This window comes from Ictalurus punctatus, unplaced genomic scaffold, assembly GCF_001660625.3.
Source record: "Ictalurus punctatus breed USDA103 unplaced genomic scaffold, Coco_2.0 tig00005687, whole genome shotgun sequence".
In the NCBI taxonomy this organism is placed as follows: Eukaryota; Metazoa; Chordata; class Actinopteri; order Siluriformes; family Ictaluridae; genus Ictalurus; species Ictalurus punctatus.
Genome location: NW_026521109.1, coordinates 51,057 through 70,305, shown reverse-complemented (window position 1 = coordinate 70,305; position 19,249 = coordinate 51,057). Strand labels below are relative to the sequence as shown.

Genomic DNA, 19,249 nt, shown 5'->3' with positions numbered 1-19,249 from the left:
GACATCTGGGCAAGAGCTCTTTCAGAGGACAGGGCACAAGCCCTTTAAAGGGATAACCTGCCAGGTTTCCCTTCCCTGAACATTAAGGGAGATTTTCAAGATCAAATGGTAGATCTCACCCCAGTGCGTGAGAGTGAAGCGTGGACAACTTATACCTGAAGCGCAACTCAGGGACTCAAGTGTCTATGCGGTAGAACCATGGTTCAGCCTTCTTCTGGGTAACTTCACACATTTACCATTTGTACGAGGCCTTTGTGTCATTATACGTGTCAGACGATGGGCAATCAGTGGCAAAGGTGGCGTAAACCTGCTTTTTGCGAGGCATACAGAGCCAAGATTACACGTCAGTTTGTGGTGTGGAATTAACGTGTTTGTTAGAAATTTTGGTCTCCTTGTGCAGAAAAGCCAAGTTTAATTAAAAATGCTGATGCTATTCTACTTGTTCTCATACCATGACACGAAGGCATTCCTTGAACCAAGACAAGCCTCCAGAGTGAGCCTTACGAATAAGAGTTATGCTGGTAACGATTTCCAAGCGACATGCTGGTCAAAAGTGTGCTAGTTGTAAACAAAAATACGAACAAGGTCGTTAAACAGAAAGCACTGGGGTTAAGTTGATCTCAACTTAGAAACTGGCCAACATAATAGATAGGACCAAAGTTCAACATTCTCTTGGTTAACGTCACCATTTTACAGGTTTCACAAGAACCTTGTCTCTTTGTATGTCTCAGACTGCAGGCAGTCAGTGGGTAAAGAAGTATGAAGGACAGACCCATGGTTGAACCCTGTTGGTTTGTATCCTTGAATAGTGGTGCTGAGCTGTGTTAATAGTTTGTAGAAAGCCATGAGAACCAGATGGGATGGGCCCTTTCCAAGCCAAGGGCTGAGCACCATTTATGTCTGTGAGAACCGTTGAACTAGAGCGTCCACAGGCCTGACCTACAAGCTCCAGGGTAAAGTGCGCTCTCGCTTCTCGAGCCCAGATAGCTCAGTCGGTAGAGCGTCAGACTTTTAATCTGAGGGTCCAGGGTTCAAGTCCCTGTTTGGGTGTTGTAGTACCCTCCAGATCCTCTGAGAGGTCCAGTGAAACCATCTAAGGTGCCTCTTTCCAGCATGTTTTGTTCAGCAAGCAAAATGGGCAAACTAAGGGTAAACATTCAGCAGGTTGTCAAGTTACTAATGGTTACTAGGTGAGAGTGTTGCTACATAAGCTTTGTTACCTTTTAGCATGAAGTTGACAAAGACATGGGTGGTCATCATAGAGATTGGAGTCCATATAACAGCATCCTTATTAGACTGCACAGAAAATAAATCATGGGTCTGTGTGAAAAAGAGCACATTGAATGACCCCGACATGATTTGAACCTTCTGATCTGGAGTCAGACGCACTTCCGTTGCGCCACGAGGTCCCAGCTCAAAGCCTATAGCGCATCGTGGTGCAAGGCATACTTGTTCATCGGCGTGGCGATCAAGACGCATTGGAACTCGGAGACAGGTGGTGGGCTGTGACTGTTGCGACTAGTGTCTGACATCTGGGCAAGAGCTCTTTCAGAGGACAGGGCACAAGCCCTTTAAAGGGATAACCTGCCAGGTTTCCCTTCCCTGAACATTAAGGGAGATTTTCAAGATCAAATGGTAGATCTCACCCCAGTGCGTGAGAGTGAAGCGTGGACAACTTATACCTGAAGCGCAACTCAGGGACTCAAGTGTCTATGCGGTAGAACCATGGTTCAGCCTTCTTCTGGGTAACTTCACACATTTACCATTTGTACGAGGCCTTTGTGTCATTATACGTGTCAGACGATGGGCAATCAGTGGCAAAGGTGGCGTAAACCTGCTTTTTGCGAGGCATACAGAGCCAAGATTACACGTCAGTTTGTGGTGTGGAATTAACGTGTTTGTTAGAAATTTTGGTCTCCTTGTGCAGAAAAGCCAAGTTTAATTAAAAATGCTGATGCTATTCTACTTGTTCTCATACCATGACACGAAGGCATTCCTTGAACCAAGACAAGCCTCCAGAGTGAGCCTTACGAATAAGAGTTATGCTGGTAACGATTTCCAAGCGACATGCTGGTCAAAAGTGTGCTAGTTGTAAACAAAAATACGAACAAGGTCGTTAAACAGAAAGCACTGGGGTTAAGTTGATCTCAACTTAGAAACTGGCCAACATAATAGATAGGACCAAAGTTCAACATTCTCTTGGTTAACGTCACCATTTTACAGGTTTCACAAGAACCTTGTCTCTTTGTATGTCTCAGACTGCAGGCAGTCAGTGGGTAAAGAAGTATGAAGGACAGACCCGTGGTTGAACCCTGTTGGTTTGTATCCTTGAATAGTGGTGCTGAGCTGTGTTAATAGTTTGTAGAAAGCCATGAGAACCAGATGGGATGGGCCCTTTCCAAGCCAAGGGCTGAGCACCATTTATGTCTGTGAGAACCGTTGAACTAGAGCATCCACAGGCCTGACCTACAAGCTCAGTAGGTCAGGGCAATCAGTGGCAAAGGTGGCGTAAACCTGCTTTTTGCGAGGCATACAGAGCCAAGATTACACGTCAGTTTGTGGTGTGGAATTAACGTGTTTGTTAGAAATTTTGGTCTCCTTGTGCAGAAAAGCCAAGTTTAATTAAAAATGCTGATGCTATTCTACTTGTTCTCATACCATGACACGAAGGCATTCCTTGAACCAAGACAAGCCTCCAGAGTGAGCCTTACGAATAAGAGTTATGCTGGTAACGATTTCCAAGCGACATGCTGGTCAAAAGTGTGCTAGTTGTAAACAAAAATACGAACAAGGTCGTTAAACAGAAAGCACTGGGGTTAAGTTGATCTCAACTTAGAAACTGGCCAACATAATAGATAGGACCAAAGTTCAACATTCTCTTGGTTAACGTCACCATTTTACAGGTTTCACAAGAACCTTGTCTCTTTGTATGTCTCAGACTGCAGGCAGTCAGTGGGTAAAGAAGTATGAAGGACAGACCCATGGTTGAACCCTGTTGGTTTGTATCCTTGAATAGTGGTGCTGAGCTGTGTTAATAGTTTGTAGAAAGCCATGAGAACCAGATGGGATGGGCCCTTTCCAAGCCAAGGGCTGAGCACCATTTATGTCTGTGAGAACCGTTGAACTAGAGCGTCCACAGGCCTGACCTACAAGCTCCAGGGTAAAGTGCGCTCTCGCTTCTCGAGCCCAGATAGCTCAGTCGGTAGAGCGTCAGACTTTTAATCTGAGGGTCCAGGGTTCAAGTCCCTGTTTGGGTGTTGTAGTACCCTCCAGATCCTCTGAGAGGTCCAGTGAAACCATCTAAGGTGCCTCTTTCCAGCATGTTTTGTTCAGCAAGCAAAATGGGCAAACTAAGGGTAAACATTCAGCAGGTTGTCAAGTTACTAATGGTTACTAGGTGAGAGTGTTGCTACATAAGCTTTGTTACCTTTTAGCATGAAGTTGACAAAGACATGGGTGGTCATCATAGAGATTGGAGTCCATATAACAGCATCCTTATTAGACTGCACAGAAAATAAATCATGGGTCTGTGTGAAAAAGAGCACATTGAATGACCCCGACATGATTTGAACCTTCTGATCTGGAGTCAGACGCACTTCCGTTGCGCCACGAGGTCCCAGCTCAAAGCCTATAGCGCATCGTGGTGCAAGGCATACTTGTTCATCGGCGTGGCGATCAAGACGCATTGGAACTCGGAGACAGGTGGTGGGCTGTGACTGTTGCGACTAGTGTCTGACATCTGGGCAAGAGCTCTTTCAGAGGACAGGGCACAAGCCCTTTAAAGGGATAACCTGCCAGGTTTCCCTTCCCTGAACATTAAGGGAGATTTTCAAGATCAAATGGTAGATCTCACCCCAGTGCGTGAGAGTGAAGCGTGGACAACTTATACCTGAAGCGCAACTCAGGGACTCAAGTGTCTATGCGGTAGAACCATGGTTCAGCCTTCTTCTGGGTAACTTCACACATTTACCATTTGTACGAGGCCTTTGTGTCATTATACGTGTCAGACGATGGGCAATCAGTGGCAAAGGTGGCGTAAACCTGCTTTTTGCGAGGCATACAGAGCCAAGATTACACGTCAGTTTGTGGTGTGGAATTAACGTGTTTGTTAGAAATTTTGGTCTCCTTGTGCAGAAAAGCCAAGTTTAATTAAAAATGCTGATGCTATTCTACTTGTTCTCATACCATGACACGAAGGCATTCCTTGAACCAAGACAAGCCTTCAGAGTGCGCCTTACGAATAAGAGTTATGCTGGTAACGATTTCCAAGCGACATGCTGGTCAAAAGTGTGCTAGTTGTAAACAAAAATACGAACAAGGTCGTTAAACAGAAAGCACTGGGGTTAAGTTGATCTCAACTTAGAAACTGGCCAACATAACAGATAGGACCAAAGTTCAACATTCTCTTGGTTAACGTCACCATTTTACAGGTTTCACAAGAACCTTGTCTCTTTGTATGTCTCAGACTGCAGGCAGTCAGTGGGTAAAGAAGTATGAAGGACAGAGCTGTGGTTGAACCCTGTTGGTTTGTATCCTTGAATAGTGGTGCTGAGCTGTGTTAATAGTTTGTAGAAAGCCATGAGAACCAGATGGGATGGGCCCTTTCCAAGCCAAGGGCTGAGCACCATTTATGTCTGTGAGAACCGTTGAACTAGAGCGTCCACAGGCCTGACCTACAAGCTCCAGGGTAAAGTGCGCTCTTGCTTCTCGAGCCCAGATAGCTCAGTCGGTAGAGCATCAGACTTTTAATCTGAGGGTCCAGGGTTCAAGTGCCTGTTTGGGTGTTGTAGTACCCTCCAGATCCTCTGAGAGGTCCAGTGAAACCATCTAAGGTGCCTCTTTCCAGCATGTTTTGTTCAGCAAGCAAAATGGGCAAACTAAGGGTAAACATTCAGCAGGTTGTCAAGTTACTAATGGTTACTAGGTGAGAGTGTTGCTACCTAAGCTTTGTTACCTTTTAGCATGAAGTTGACAAAGACATGGGTGGTCATCATAGAGATTGGAGTCCATATAACAGCATCCTTATTAGACTGCGCAGAAAATCATGGGTCTGTGTGAAAAAGAGCACATTGAATGACCCCAACGTGATTTGAACACGCAACCTTCTGATCTGGAGCCAGACGCAGTACCGTTGCGCCACGAGGTCCCAGCTCGAAGCCTATAGCGCATCGTGGTGCAAGGCATACTTGTTCATCGGCGTGGCGATCAAGACGCATTGGAACTCGGAGACAGGTGGTGGGCTGTGACTGTTGCGACTAGTGTCTGACATCTGGGCAAGAGCTCTTTCAGAGGACAAGGCACGAGCCCTTTAAAGGCATAACCTGCCTGGTTTCCCTTCCCTGGACATTAAGGGAGATTTTCAAGATCAAATGGTAGATCTCACCCCAGTGCGTGAGAGTGAAGCGCGGACAACTTATACCTGAAGCGCAACTCAGGGACTCAACTGCCTATGCGATAGAACCATGGTTCAGCCTTCTTCTGGGTAACTTCACACATTTACCATTTGTACGAGGCCTTTGTGTCATTATACGTGTCAGACGATGGGCAATCAGTGGCAAAGGTGGCGTAAACCTGCTTTTTGCGAGGCATACAGAGCCAAGATTACACGTCAGTTTGTGGTGTGGAATTAACGTGTTTGTTAGAAATTTTGGTCTCCTTGTGCAGAAAAGCCAAGTTTAATTAAAAATGCTGATGCTATTCTACTTGTTCTCATACCATGACACGAAGGCATTCCTTGAACCAAGACAAGCCTCCAGAGTGAGCCTTACGAATAAGAGTTATGCTGGTAACGATTTCCAAGCGACATGCTGGTCAAAAGTGTGCTAGTTGTAAACAAAAATACGAACAAGGTCGTTAAACAGAAAGCACTGGGGTTAAGTTGATCTCAACTTAGAAACTGGCCAACATAATAGATAGGACCAAAGTTCAACATTCTCTTGGTTAACGTCACCATTTTACAGGTTTCACAAGAACCTTGTCTCTTTGTATGTCTCAGACTGAAGGCAGTCAGTGGGTAAAGAATTATGAAGGACAGACCCGTGGTTGAACCCTGTTGGTTTGTATCCTTGAATAGTGGTGCTGAGCTGTGTTAATAGTTTGTAGAAAGCCATGAGAACCAGATGGGATGGGCCCTTTCCAAGCCAAGGGCTGAGCACCATTTATGTCTGTGAGAACCGTTGAACTAGAGCGTCCACAGGCCTGACCTACAAGCTCCAGGGTAAAGTGCGCTCTCTCTCTCTCTTCTCGGGCACAGATAGCTCAGTTGGTAGAGCGTCAGACTTTTAATCTGAGGATCCAGGGTTCAAGTCCCTGTTTGGGTGTTGTAGTATCCTCCAGATCCTCTGAGAGGTCCAGTGAAACCATCTAAGGTGCCTCTTTCCAGCATGTTTTGTCCAGCAAGCAAAATGGGCAAACTAAGGGTAAACATTCAACAGGTTGTCAAGTTACTAATGGTTACTAGGTGAGAGTGTTGCTACATAAGCTTTGTTACCTTTTAGCATGAAGTTGACAAAGACATGGGTGGTCATCATAGAGATTGGAGTCCATATAACAGCATCCTTATTAGACTGCACAGAAAATAAATCATGGGTCTGTGTGAAAAAGAGCACATTGAATGACCCCGACATGATTTGAACCTTCTGATCTGGAGTCAGACGCACTTCCGTTGCGCCACGAGGTCCCAGCTCGAAGCCTATAGCGCATCATGGTGCAAGGCATACTTGTTCATCGGCGTGGCGATCAAGACGCATTGGAACTCGGAGACAGGTGGTGGGCTGTGACTGTTGCGACTAGTGTCTGACATCTGGGCAAGAGCTCTTTCAGAGGACAAGGCACGAGCCCTTTAAAGGCATAACCTGCCTGGTTTCCCTTCCCTGGACATTAAGGGAGATTTTCAAGATCAAATGGTAGATCTCACCCCAGTGCGTGAGAGTGAAGCGCGGACAACTTATACCTGAAGCGCAACTCAGGGACTCAACTGCCTATGCGATAGAACCATCGTTCAGCCTTCTTCTGGGTAACTTCACACATTTACCATTTGTACGAGGCCTTTGTGTCATTATACGTGTCAGACGATGGGCAATCAGTGGCAAAGGTGGCGTAAACCTGCTTTTTGCGAGGCATACAGAGCCAAGATTACACGTCAGTTTGTGGTGTGGAATTAACGTGTTTGTTAGAAATTTTGGTCTCCTTGTGCAGAAAAGCCAAGTTTAATTAAAAATGCTGATGCTATTCTACTTGTTCTCATACCATGACACGAAGGCATTCCTTGAACCAAGACAAGCCTCCAGAGTGAGCCTTACGAATAAGAGTTATGCTGGTAACGATTTCCAAGCGACATGCTGGTCAAAAGTGTGCTAGTTGTAAACAAAAATACGAACAAGGTCGTTAAACAGAAAGCACTGGGGTTAAGTTGATCTCAACTTAGAAACTGGCCAACATAATAGATAGGACCAAAGTTCAACATTCTCTTGGTTAACGTCACCATTTTACAGGTTTCACAAGAACCTTGTCTCTTTGTATGTCTCAGACTGCAAGCAGTCAGTGGGTAAAGAAGTATGAAGGACAGACCCGTGGTTGAACCCTGTTGGTTTGTATCCTTGAATAGTGGTGCTGAGCTGTGTTAATAGTTTGTAGAAAGCCATGAGAACCAGATGGGATGGGCCCTTTCCAAGCCAAGGGCTGAGCACCATTTATGTCTGTGAGAACCGTTGAACTAGAGCGTCCACAGGCCTGACCTACAAGCTCCAGGGTAAAGTGCGCTCTCTCTCTTTCTTCTCAGGCACAGATAGCTCAGTTGGTAGAGCGTCAGACTTTTAATCTGAGGATCCAGGGTTCAAGTCCCTGTTTGGGTGTTGTAGTATCCTCCAGATCCTCTGAGAGGTCCAGTGAAACCATCTAAGGTGCCTCTTTCCAGCATGTTTTGTTCAGCAAGCAAAATGGGCAAACTAAGGGTAAACATTCAGCAGGTTGTCAAGTTACTAATGGTTACTAGGTGAGAGTGTTGCTACCTAAGCTTTGTTACCTTTTAGCATGAAGTTGACAAAGACATGGGTGGTCATCATAGAGATTGGAGTCCATATAACAGCATCCTTATTAGACTGCACAGAAAATAAATCATGGGTCTGTGTGAAAAAGAGCACATTGAATGACCCCGACATGATTTGAACCTTCTGATCTGGAGTCAGACGCACTTCCGTTGCGCCACGAGGTCCCAGCTCGAAGCCTATAGCGCATCATGGTGCAAGGCATACTTGTTCATCGGCGTGGCGATCAAGACGCATTGGAACTCGGAGACAGGTGGTGGGCTGTGACTGTTGCGACTAGTGTCTGATATCTGGGCAAGAGCTCTTTCAGAGGACAAGGCACGAGCCCTTTAAAGGCATAACCTGGCTGGTTTCCCTTCCCTGGACATTAAGGGAGATTTTCAAGATCAAATGGTAGATCTCACCCCAGTGAGTGAGAGTGAAGCGTGGACAACTTATACCTGAAGCGCAACTCAGGGACTCAACTGCCTATGCGATAGAACCATGGTTCAGCCTTCTTCTGGGTAACTTCACACATTTACCATTTGTACGAGGCCTTTGTGTCATTATACGTGTCAGACGATGGGCAATCAGTGGCAAAGGTGGCGTAAACCTGCTTTTTGCGAGGCATACAGAGCCAAGATTACACGTCAGTTTGTGGTGTGGAATTAACGTGTTTGTTAGAAATTTTGGTCTCCTTGTGCAGAAAAGCCAAGTTTAATTAAAAATGCTGATGCTATTCTACTTGTTCTCATACCATGACACGAAGGCATTCCTTGAACCAAGACAAGCCTCCAGAGTGAGCCTTACGAATAAGAGTTATGCTGGTAACGATTTCCAAGCGACATGCTGGTCAAAAGTGTGCTAGTTGTAAACAAAAATACGAACAAGGTCGTTAAACAGAAAGCACTGGGGTTAAGTTGATCTCAACTTAGAAACTGGCCAACATAATAGATAGGACCAAAGTTCAACATTCTCTTGGTTAACGTCACCATTTTACAGGTTTCACAAGAACCTTGTCTCTTTGTATGTCTCAGACTGCAGGCAGTCAGTGGGTAAAGAAGTATGAAGGACAGACCCGTGGTTGAACCCTGTTGGTTTGTATCCTTGAATAGTGGTGCTGAGCTGTGTTAATAGTTTGTAGAAAGCCATGAGAACCAGATGGGATGGGCCCTTTCCAAGCCAAGGGCTGAGCACCATTTATGTCTGTGAGAACCGTTGAACTAGAGCATCCACAGGCCTGACCTACAAGCTCAGTAGGTCAGGGCAATCAGTGGCAAAGGTGGCGTAAACCTGCTTTTTGCGAGGCATACAGAGCCAAGATTACACGTCAGTTTGTGGTGTGGAATTAACGTGTTTGTTAGAAATTTTGGTCTCCTTGTGCAGAAAAGCCAAGTTTAATTAAAAATGCTGATGCTATTCTACTTGTTCTCATACCATGACACGAAGGCATTCCTTGAACCAAGACAAGCCTCCAGAGTGAGCCTTACGAATAAGAGTTATGCTGGTAACGATTTCCAAGCGACATGCTGGTCAAAAGTGTGCTAGTTGTAAACAAAAATACGAACAAGGTCGTTAAACAGAAAGCACTGGGGTTAAGTTGATCTCAACTTAGAAACTGGCCAACATAATAGATAGGACCAAAGTTCAACATTCTCTTGGTTAACGTCACCATTTTACAGGTTTCACAAGAACCTTGTCTCTTTGTATGTCTCAGACTGCAGGCAGTCAGTGGGTAAAGAAGTATGAAGGACAGACCCATGGTTGAACCCTGTTGGTTTGTATCCTTGAATAGTGGTGCTGAGCTGTGTTAATAGTTTGTAGAAAGCCATGAGAACCAGATGGGATGGGCCCTTTCCAAGCCAAGGGCTGAGCACCATTTATGTCTGTGAGAACCGTTGAACTAGAGCGTCCACAGGCCTGACCTACAAGCTCCAGGGTAAAGTGCGCTCTCGCTTCTCGAGCCCAGATAGCTCAGTCGGTAGAGCGTCAGACTTTTAATCTGAGGGTCCAGGGTTCAAGTCCCTGTTTGGGTGTTGTAGTACCCTCCAGATCCTCTGAGAGGTCCAGTGAAACCATCTAAGGTGCCTCTTTCCAGCATGTTTTGTTCAGCAAGCAAAATGGGCAAACTAAGGGTAAACATTCAGCAGGTTGTCAAGTTACTAATGGTTACTAGGTGAGAGTGTTGCTACATAAGCTTTGTTACCTTTTAGCATGAAGTTGACAAAGACATGGGTGGTCATCATAGAGATTGGAGTCCATATAACAGCATCCTTATTAGACTGCACAGAAAATAAATCATGGGTCTGTGTGAAAAAGAGCACATTGAATGACCCCGACATGATTTGAACCTTCTGATCTGGAGTCAGACGCACTTCCGTTGCGCCACGAGGTCCCAGCTCAAAGCCTATAGCGCATCGTGGTGCAAGGCATACTTGTTCATCGGCGTGGCGATCAAGACGCATTGGAACTCGGAGACAGGTGGTGGGCTGTGACTGTTGCGACTAGTGTCTGACATCTGGGCAAGAGCTCTTTCAGAGGACAGGGCACAAGCCCTTTAAAGGGATAACCTGCCAGGTTTCCCTTCCCTGAACATTAAGGGAGATTTTCAAGATCAAATGGTAGATCTCACCCCAGTGCGTGAGAGTGAAGCGTGGACAACTTATACCTGAAGCGCAACTCAGGGACTCAAGTGTCTATGCGGTAGAACCATGGTTCAGCCTTCTTCTGGGTAACTTCACACATTTACCATTTGTACGAGGCCTTTGTGTCATTATACGTGTCAGACGATGGGCAATCAGTGGCAAAGGTGGCGTAAACCTGCTTTTTGCGAGGCATACAGAGCCAAGATTACACGTCAGTTTGTGGTGTGGAATTAACGTGTTTGTTAGAAATTTTGGTCTCCTTGTGCAGAAAAGCCAAGTTTAATTAAAAATGCTGATGCTATTCTACTTGTTCTCATACCATGACACGAAGGCATTCCTTGAACCAAGACAAGCCTCCAGAGTGAGCCTTACGAATAAGAGTTATGCTGGTAACGATTTCCAAGCGACATGCTGGTCAAAAGTGTGCTAGTTGTAAACAAAAATACGAACAAGGTCGTTAAACAGAAAGCACTGGGGTTAAGTTGATCTCAACTTAGAAACTGGCCAACATAATAGATAGGACCAAAGTTCAACATTCTCTTGGTTAACGTCACCATTTTACAGGTTTCACAAGAACCTTGTCTCTTTGTATGTCTCAGACTGCAGGCAGTCAGTGGGTAAAGAAGTATGAAGGACAGACCCATGGTTGAACCCTGTTGGTTTGTATCCTTGAATAGTGGTGCTGAGCTGTGTTAATAGTTTGTAGAAAGCCATGAGAACCAGATGGGATGGGCCCTTTCCAAGCCAAGGGCTGAGCACCATTTATGTCTGTGAGAACCGTTGAACTAGAGCGTCCACAGGCCTGACCTACAAGCTCCAGGGTAAAGTGCGCTCTCGCTTCTCGAGCCCAGATAGCTCAGTCGGTAGAGCGTCAGACTTTTAATCTGAGGGTCCAGGGTTCAAGTCCCTGTTTGGGTGTTGTAGTACCCTCCAGATCCTCTGAGAGGTCCAGTGAAACCATCTAAGGTGCCTCTTTCCAGCATGTTTTGTTCAGCAAGCAAAATGGGCAAACTAAGGGTAAACATTCAGCAGGTTGTCAAGTTACTAATGGTTACTAGGTGAGAGTGTTGCTACATAAGCTTTGTTACCTTTTAGCATGAAGTTGACAAAGACATGGGTGGTCATCATAGAGATTGGAGTCCATATAACAGCATCCTTATTAGACTGCACAGAAAATAAATCATGGGTCTGTGTGAAAAAGAGCACATTGAATGACCCCGACATGATTTGAACCTTCTGATCTGGAGTCAGACGCACTTCCGTTGCGCCACGAGGTCCCAGCTCAAAGCCTATAGCGCATCGTGGTGCAAGGCATACTTGTTCATCGGCGTGGCGATCAAGACGCATTGGAACTCGGAGACAGGTGGTGGGCTGTGACTGTTGCGACTAGTGTCTGACATCTGGGCAAGAGCTCTTTCAGAGGACAGGGCACAAGCCCTTTAAAGGGATAACCTGCCAGGTTTCCCTTCCCTGAACATTAAGGGAGATTTTCAAGATCAAATGGTAGATCTCACCCCAGTGCGTGAGAGTGAAGCGTGGACAACTTATACCTGAAGCGCAACTCAGGGACTCAAGTGTCTATGCGGTAGAACCATGGTTCAGCCTTCTTCTGGGTAACTTCACACATTTACCATTTGTACGAGGCCTTTGTGTCATTATACGTGTCAGACGATGGGCAATCAGTGGCAAAGGTGGCGTAAACCTGCTTTTTGCGAGGCATACAGAGCCAAGATTACACGTCAGTTTGTGGTGTGGAATTAACGTGTTTGTTAGAAATTTTGGTCTCCTTGTGCAGAAAAGCCAAGTTTAATTAAAAATGCTGATGCTATTCTACTTGTTCTCATACCATGACACGAAGGCATTCCTTGAACCAAGACAAGCCTCCAGAGTGAGCCTTACGAATAAGAGTTATGCTGGTAACGATTTCCAAGCGACATGCTGGTCAAAAGTGTGCTAGTTGTAAACAAAAATACGAACAAGGTCGTTAAACAGAAAGCACTGGGGTTAAGTTGATCTCAACTTAGAAACTGGCCAACATAATAGATAGGACCAAAGTTCAACATTCTCTTGGTTAACGTCACCATTTTACAGGTTTCACAAGAACCTTGTCTCTTTGTATGTCTCAGACTGCAGGCAGTCAGTGGGTAAAGAAGTATGAAGGACAGACCCGTGGTTGAACCCTGTTGGTTTGTATCCTTGAATAGTGGTGCTGAGCTGTGTTAATAGTTTGTAGAAAGCCATGAGAACCAGATGGGATGGGCCCTTTCCAAGCCAAGGGCTGAGCACCATTTATGTCTGTGAGAACCGTTGAACTAGAGCATCCACAGGCCTGACCTACAAGCTCAGTAGGTCAGGGCAATCAGTGGCAAAGGTGGCGTAAACCTGCTTTTTGCGAGGCATACAGAGCCAAGATTACACGTCAGTTTGTGGTGTGGAATTAACGTGTTTGTTAGAAATTTTGGTCTCCTTGTGCAGAAAAGCCAAGTTTAATTAAAAATGCTGATGCTATTCTACTTGTTCTCATACCATGACACGAAGGCATTCCTTGAACCAAGACAAGCCTCCAGAGTGAGCCTTACGAATAAGAGTTATGCTGGTAACGATTTCCAAGCGACATGCTGGTCAAAAGTGTGCTAGTTGTAAACAAAAATACGAACAAGGTCGTTAAACAGAAAGCACTGGGGTTAAGTTGATCTCAACTTAGAAACTGGCCAACATAATAGATAGGACCAAAGTTCAACATTCTCTTGGTTAACGTCACCATTTTACAGGTTTCACAAGAACCTTGTCTCTTTGTATGTCTCAGACTGCAGGCAGTCAGTGGGTAAAGAAGTATGAAGGACAGACCCATGGTTGAACCCTGTTGGTTTGTATCCTTGAATAGTGGTGCTGAGCTGTGTTAATAGTTTGTAGAAAGCCATGAGAACCAGATGGGATGGGCCCTTTCCAAGCCAAGGGCTGAGCACCATTTATGTCTGTGAGAACCGTTGAACTAGAGCGTCCACAGGCCTGACCTACAAGCTCCAGGGTAAAGTGCGCTCTCGCTTCTCGAGCCCAGATAGCTCAGTCGGTAGAGCGTCAGACTTTTAATCTGAGGGTCCAGGGTTCAAGTCCCTGTTTGGGTGTTGTAGTACCCTCCAGATCCTCTGAGAGGTCCAGTGAAACCATCTAAGGTGCCTCTTTCCAGCATGTTTTGTTCAGCAAGCAAAATGGGCAAACTAAGGGTAAACATTCAGCAGGTTGTCAAGTTACTAATGGTTACTAGGTGAGAGTGTTGCTACATAAGCTTTGTTACCTTTTAGCATGAAGTTGACAAAGACATGGGTGGTCATCATAGAGATTGGAGTCCATATAACAGCATCCTTATTAGACTGCACAGAAAATAAATCATGGGTCTGTGTGAAAAAGAGCACATTGAATGACCCCGACATGATTTGAACCTTCTGATCTGGAGTCAGACGCACTTCCGTTGCGCCACGAGGTCCCAGCTCAAAGCCTATAGCGCATCGTGGTGCAAGGCATACTTGTTCATCGGCGTGGCGATCAAGACGCATTGGAACTCGGAGACAGGTGGTGGGCTGTGACTGTTGCGACTAGTGTCTGACATCTGGGCAAGAGCTCTTTCAGAGGACAGGGCACAAGCCCTTTAAAGGGATAACCTGCCAGGTTTCCCTTCCCTGAACATTAAGGGAGATTTTCAAGATCAAATGGTAGATCTCACCCCAGTGCGTGAGAGTGAAGCGTGGACAACTTATACCTGAAGCGCAACTCAGGGACTCAAGTGTCTATGCGGTAGAACCATGGTTCAGCCTTCTTCTGGGTAACTTCACACATTTACCATTTGTACGAGGCCTTTGTGTCATTATACGTGTCAGACGATGGGCAATCAGTGGCAAAGGTGGCGTAAACCTGCTTTTTGCGAGGCATACAGAGCCAAGATTACACGTCAGTTTGTGGTGTGGAATTAACGTGTTTGTTAGAAATTTTGGTCTCCTTGTGCAGAAAAGCCAAGTTTAATTAAAAATGCTGATGCTATTCTACTTGTTCTCATACCATGACACGAAGGCATTCCTTGAACCAAGACAAGCCTTCAGAGTGCGCCTTACGAATAAGAGTTATGCTGGTAACGATTTCCAAGCGACATGCTGGTCAAAAGTGTGCTAGTTGTAAACAAAAATACGAACAAGGTCGTTAAACAGAAAGCACTGGGGTTAAGTTGATCTCAACTTAGAAACTGGCCAACATAACAGATAGGACCAAAGTTCAACATTCTCTTGGTTAACGTCACCATTTTACAGGTTTCACAAGAACCTTGTCTCTTTGTATGTCTCAGACTGCAGGCAGTCAGTGGGTAAAGAAGTATGAAGGACAGAGCTGTGGTTGAACCCTGTTGGTTTGTATCCTTGAATAGTGGTGCTGAGCTGTGTTAATAGTTTGTAGAAAGCCATGAGAACCAGATGGGATGGGCCCTTTCCAAGCCAAGGGCTGAGCACCATTTATGTCTGTGAGAACCGTTGAACTAGAGCGTCCACAGGCCTGACCTACAAGCTCCAGGGTAAAGTGCGCTCTTGCTTCTCGAGCCCAGATAGCTCAGTCGGTAGAGCATCAGACTTTTAATCTGAGGGTCCAGGGTTCAAGTGCCTGTTTGGGTGTTGTAGTACCCTCCAGATCCTCTGAGAGGTCCAGTGAAACCATCTAAGGTGCCTCTTTCCAGCATGTTTTGTTCAGCAAGCAAAATGGGCAAACTAAGGGTAAACATTCAGCAGGTTGTCAAGTTACTAATGGTTACTAGGTGAGAGTGTTGCTACCTAAGCTTTGTTACCTTTTAGCATGAAGTTGACAAAGACATGGGTGGTCATCATAGAGATTGGAGTCCATATAACAGCATCCTTATTAGACTGCGCAGAAAATCATGGGTCTGTGTGAAAAAGAGCACATTGAATGACCCCAACGTGATTTGAACACGCAACCTTCTGATCTGGAGCCAGACGCAGTACCGTTGCGCCACGAGGTCCCAGCTCGAAGCCTATAGCGCATCGTGGTGCAAGGCATACTTGTTCATCGGCGTGGCGATCAAGACGCATTGGAACTCGGAGACAGGTGGTGGGCTGTGACTGTTGCGACTAGTGTCTGACATCTGGGCAAGAGCTCTTTCAGAGGACAAGGCACGAGCCCTTTAAAGGCATAACCTGCCTGGTTTCCCTTCCCTGGACATTAAGGGAGATTTTCAAGATCAAATGGTAGATCTCACCCCAGTGCGTGAGAGTGAAGCGCGGACAACTTATACCTGAAGCGCAACTCAGGGACTCAACTGCCTATGCGATAGAACCATCGTTCAGCCTTCTTCTGGGTAACTTCACACATTTACCATTTGTACGAGGCCTTTGTGTCATTATACGTGTCAGACGATGGGCAATCAGTGGCAAAGGTGGCGTAAACCTGCTTTTTGCGAGGCATACAGAGCCAAGATTACACGTCAGTTTGTGGTGTGGAATTAACGTGTTTGTTAGAAATTTTGGTCTCCTTGTGCAGAAAAGCCAAGTTTAATTAAAAATGCTGATGCTATTCTACTTGTTCTCATACCATGACACGAAGGCATTCCTTGAACCAAGACAAGCCTCCAGAGTGAGCCTTACGAATAAGAGTTATGCTGGTAACGATTTCCAAGCGACATGCTGGTCAAAAGTGTGCTAGTTGTAAACAAAAATACGAACAAGGTCGTTAAACAGAAAGCACTGGGGTTAAGTTGATCTCAACTTAGAAACTGGCCAACATAATAGATAGGACCAAAGTTCAACATTCTCTTGGTTAACGTCACCATTTTACAGGTTTCACAAGAACCTTGTCTCTTTGTATGTCTCAGACTGCAAGCAGTCAGTGGGTAAAGAAGTATGAAGGACAGACCCATGGTTGAACCCTGTTGGTTTGTATCCTTGAATAGTGGTGCTGAGCTGTGTTAATAGTTTGTAGAAAGCCATGAGAACCAGATGGGATGGGCCCTTTCCAAGCCAAGGGCTGAGCACCATTTATGTCTGTGAGAACCGTTGAACTAGAGCGTCCACAGGCCTGACCTACAAGCTCCAGGGTAAAGTGCGCTCTCTCTCTTTCTTCTCAGGCACAGATAGCTCAGTTGGTAGAGCGTCAGACTTTTAATCTGAGGATCCAGGGTTCAAGTCCCTGTTTGGGTGTTGTAGTATCCTCCAGATCCTCTGAGAGGTCCAGTGAAACCATCTAAGGTGCCTCTTTCCAGCATGTTTTGTTCAGCAAGCAAAATGGGCAAACTAAGGGTAAACATTCAGCAGGTTGTCAAGTTACTAATGGTTACTAGGTGAGAGTGTTGCTACCTAAGCTTTGTTACCTTTTAGCATGAAGTTGACAAAGACATGGGTGGTCATCATAGAGATTGGAGTCCATATAACAGCATCCTTATTAGACTGCACAGAAAATAAATCATGGGTCTGTGTGAAAAAGAGCACATTGAATGACCCCGACATGATTTGAACCTTCTGATCTGGAGTCAGACGCACTTCCGTTGCGCCACGAGGTCCCAGCTCGAAGCCTATAGCGCATCATGGTGCAAGGCATACTTGTTCATCGGCGTGGCGATCAAGACGCATTGGAACTCGGAGACAGGTGGTGGGCTGTGACTGTTGCGACTAGTGTCTGATATCTGGGCAAGAGCTCTTTCAGAGGACAAGGCACGAGCCCTTTAAAGGCATAACCTGGCTGGTTTCCCTTCCCTGGACATTAAGGGAGATTTTCAAGATCAAATGGTAGATCTCACCCCAGTGAGTGAGAGTGAAGCGTGGACAACTTATACCTGAAGCGCAACTCAGGGACTCAACTGCCTATGCGATAGAACCATCGTTCAGCCTTCTTCTGGGTAACTTCACACATTTACCATTTGTACGAGGCCTTTGTGTCATTATACGTGTCAGACGATGGGCAATCAGTGGCAAAGGTGGCGTAAACCTGCTTTTTGCGAGGCATACAGAGCCAAGATTACACGTCAGTTTGTGGTGTGGAATTAACGTGTTTGTTAGAAATTTTGGTCTCCTTGTGCAGAAAAGCCAAGTTTAATTAAAAATGCTGATGCTATTCTACTTGTTCTCATACCATGACACGAAGGCATTCCTTGAACCAAGACAAGCCTCCAGAGTGAGCCTTACGAATAAGAGTTATGCTGGTAACGATTTCCAAGCGACATGCTGGTCAAAAGTGTGCTAGTTGTAAACAAAAATACGAACAAGGTCGTTAAACAGAAAGCACTGGGGTTAAGTTGATCTCAACTTAGAAACTGGCCAACATAATAGATAGGACCAAAGTTCAACATTCTCTTGGTTAACGTCACCATTTTACAGGTTTCACAAGAACCTTGTCTCTTTGTATGTCTCAGACTGCAGGCAGTCAGTGGGTAAAGAAGTATGAAGGACAGACCCGTGGTTGAACCCTGTTGGTTTGTATCCTTGAATAGTGGTGCTGAGCTGTGTTAATAGTTTGTAGAAAGCCATGAGAACCAGATGGGATGGGCCCTTTCCAAGCCAAGGGCTGAGCACCATTTATGTCTGTGAGAACCGTTGAACTAGAGCATCCACAGGCCTGACCTACAAGCTCAGTAGGTCAGGGCAATCAGTGGCAAAGGTGGCGTAAACCTGCTTTTTGCGAGGCATACAGAGCCAAGATTACACGTCAGTTTGTGGTGTGGAATTAACGTGTTTGTTAGAAATTTTGGTCTCCTTGTGCAGAAAAGCCAAGTTTAATTAAAAATGCTGATGCTATTCTACTTGTTCTCATACCATGACACGAAGGCATTCCTTGAACCAAGACAAGCCTCCAGAGTGAGCCTTACGAATAAGAGTTATGCTGGTAACGATTTCCAAGCGACATGCTGGTCAAAAGTGTGCTAGTTGTAAACAAAAATACGAACAAGGTCGTTAAACAGAAAGCACTGGGGTTAAGTTGATCTCAACTTAGAAACTGGCCAACATAATAGATAGGACCAAAGTTCAACATTCTCTTGGTTAACGTCACCATTTTACAGGTTTCACAAGAACCTTGTCTCTTTGTATGTCTCAGACTGCAGGCAGTCAGTGGGTAAAGAAGTATGAAGGACAGACCCGTGGTTGAACCCTGTTGGTTTGTATCCTTGAATAGTGGTGCTGAGCTGTGTTAATAGTTTGTAGAAAGCCATGAGAACCAGATGGGATGGGCCCTTTCCAAGCCAAGGGCTGAGCACCATTTATGTCTGTGAGAACCGTTGAACTAGAGCGTCCACAGGCCTGACCTACAAGCTCCAGGGTAAAGTGCGCTCTCGCTTCTCGAGCCCAGATAGCTCAGTCGGTAGAGCATCAGACTTTTAATCTGAGGGTCCAGGGTTCAAGTGCCTGTTTGGGTGTTGTAGTACCCTCCAGATCCTCTGAGAGGTCCAGTGAAACCATCTAAGGTGCCTCTTTCCAGCATGTTTTGTTCAGCAAGCAAAATGGGCAAACTAAGGGTAAACATTCAGCAGGTTGTCAAGTTACTAATGGTTACTAGGTGAGAGTGTTGCTACCTAAGCTTTGTTACCTTTTAGCATGAAGT

The 19,249-nt window shown here is 45.6% G+C and overlaps 5 non-coding genes across 5 annotated transcripts; all 5 read left to right on the top strand.

Moving 5' to 3' along the window:
- Positions 1 to 977: 977 nt before the first annotated feature.
- Positions 978 to 1,050, top strand: trnak-uuu (transfer RNA lysine (anticodon UUU)). Its single transcript has one exon. It is a non-coding gene; the product is annotated as a tRNA-Lys (tRNA).
- Positions 1,051 to 3,184: 2,134 nt separating this feature from the next.
- trnak-uuu (transfer RNA lysine (anticodon UUU)) lies at positions 3,185 to 3,257 on the top strand. Its single transcript has one exon. It is a non-coding gene; the product is annotated as a tRNA-Lys (tRNA).
- A 6,730-nt stretch (positions 3,258 to 9,987) lies between these two features.
- Positions 9,988 to 10,060, top strand: trnak-uuu (transfer RNA lysine (anticodon UUU)). Its single transcript has one exon. It is a non-coding gene; the product is annotated as a tRNA-Lys (tRNA).
- A 1,454-nt stretch (positions 10,061 to 11,514) lies between these two features.
- Positions 11,515 to 11,587, top strand: trnak-uuu (transfer RNA lysine (anticodon UUU)). Its single transcript has one exon. It is a non-coding gene; the product is annotated as a tRNA-Lys (tRNA).
- Positions 11,588 to 13,721: 2,134 nt separating this feature from the next.
- On the top strand, positions 13,722 to 13,794 carry trnak-uuu (transfer RNA lysine (anticodon UUU)). The gene has a single exon. It is a non-coding gene; the product is annotated as a tRNA-Lys (tRNA).
- The last annotated feature ends 5,455 nt before the right edge of the window (positions 13,795 to 19,249 follow it).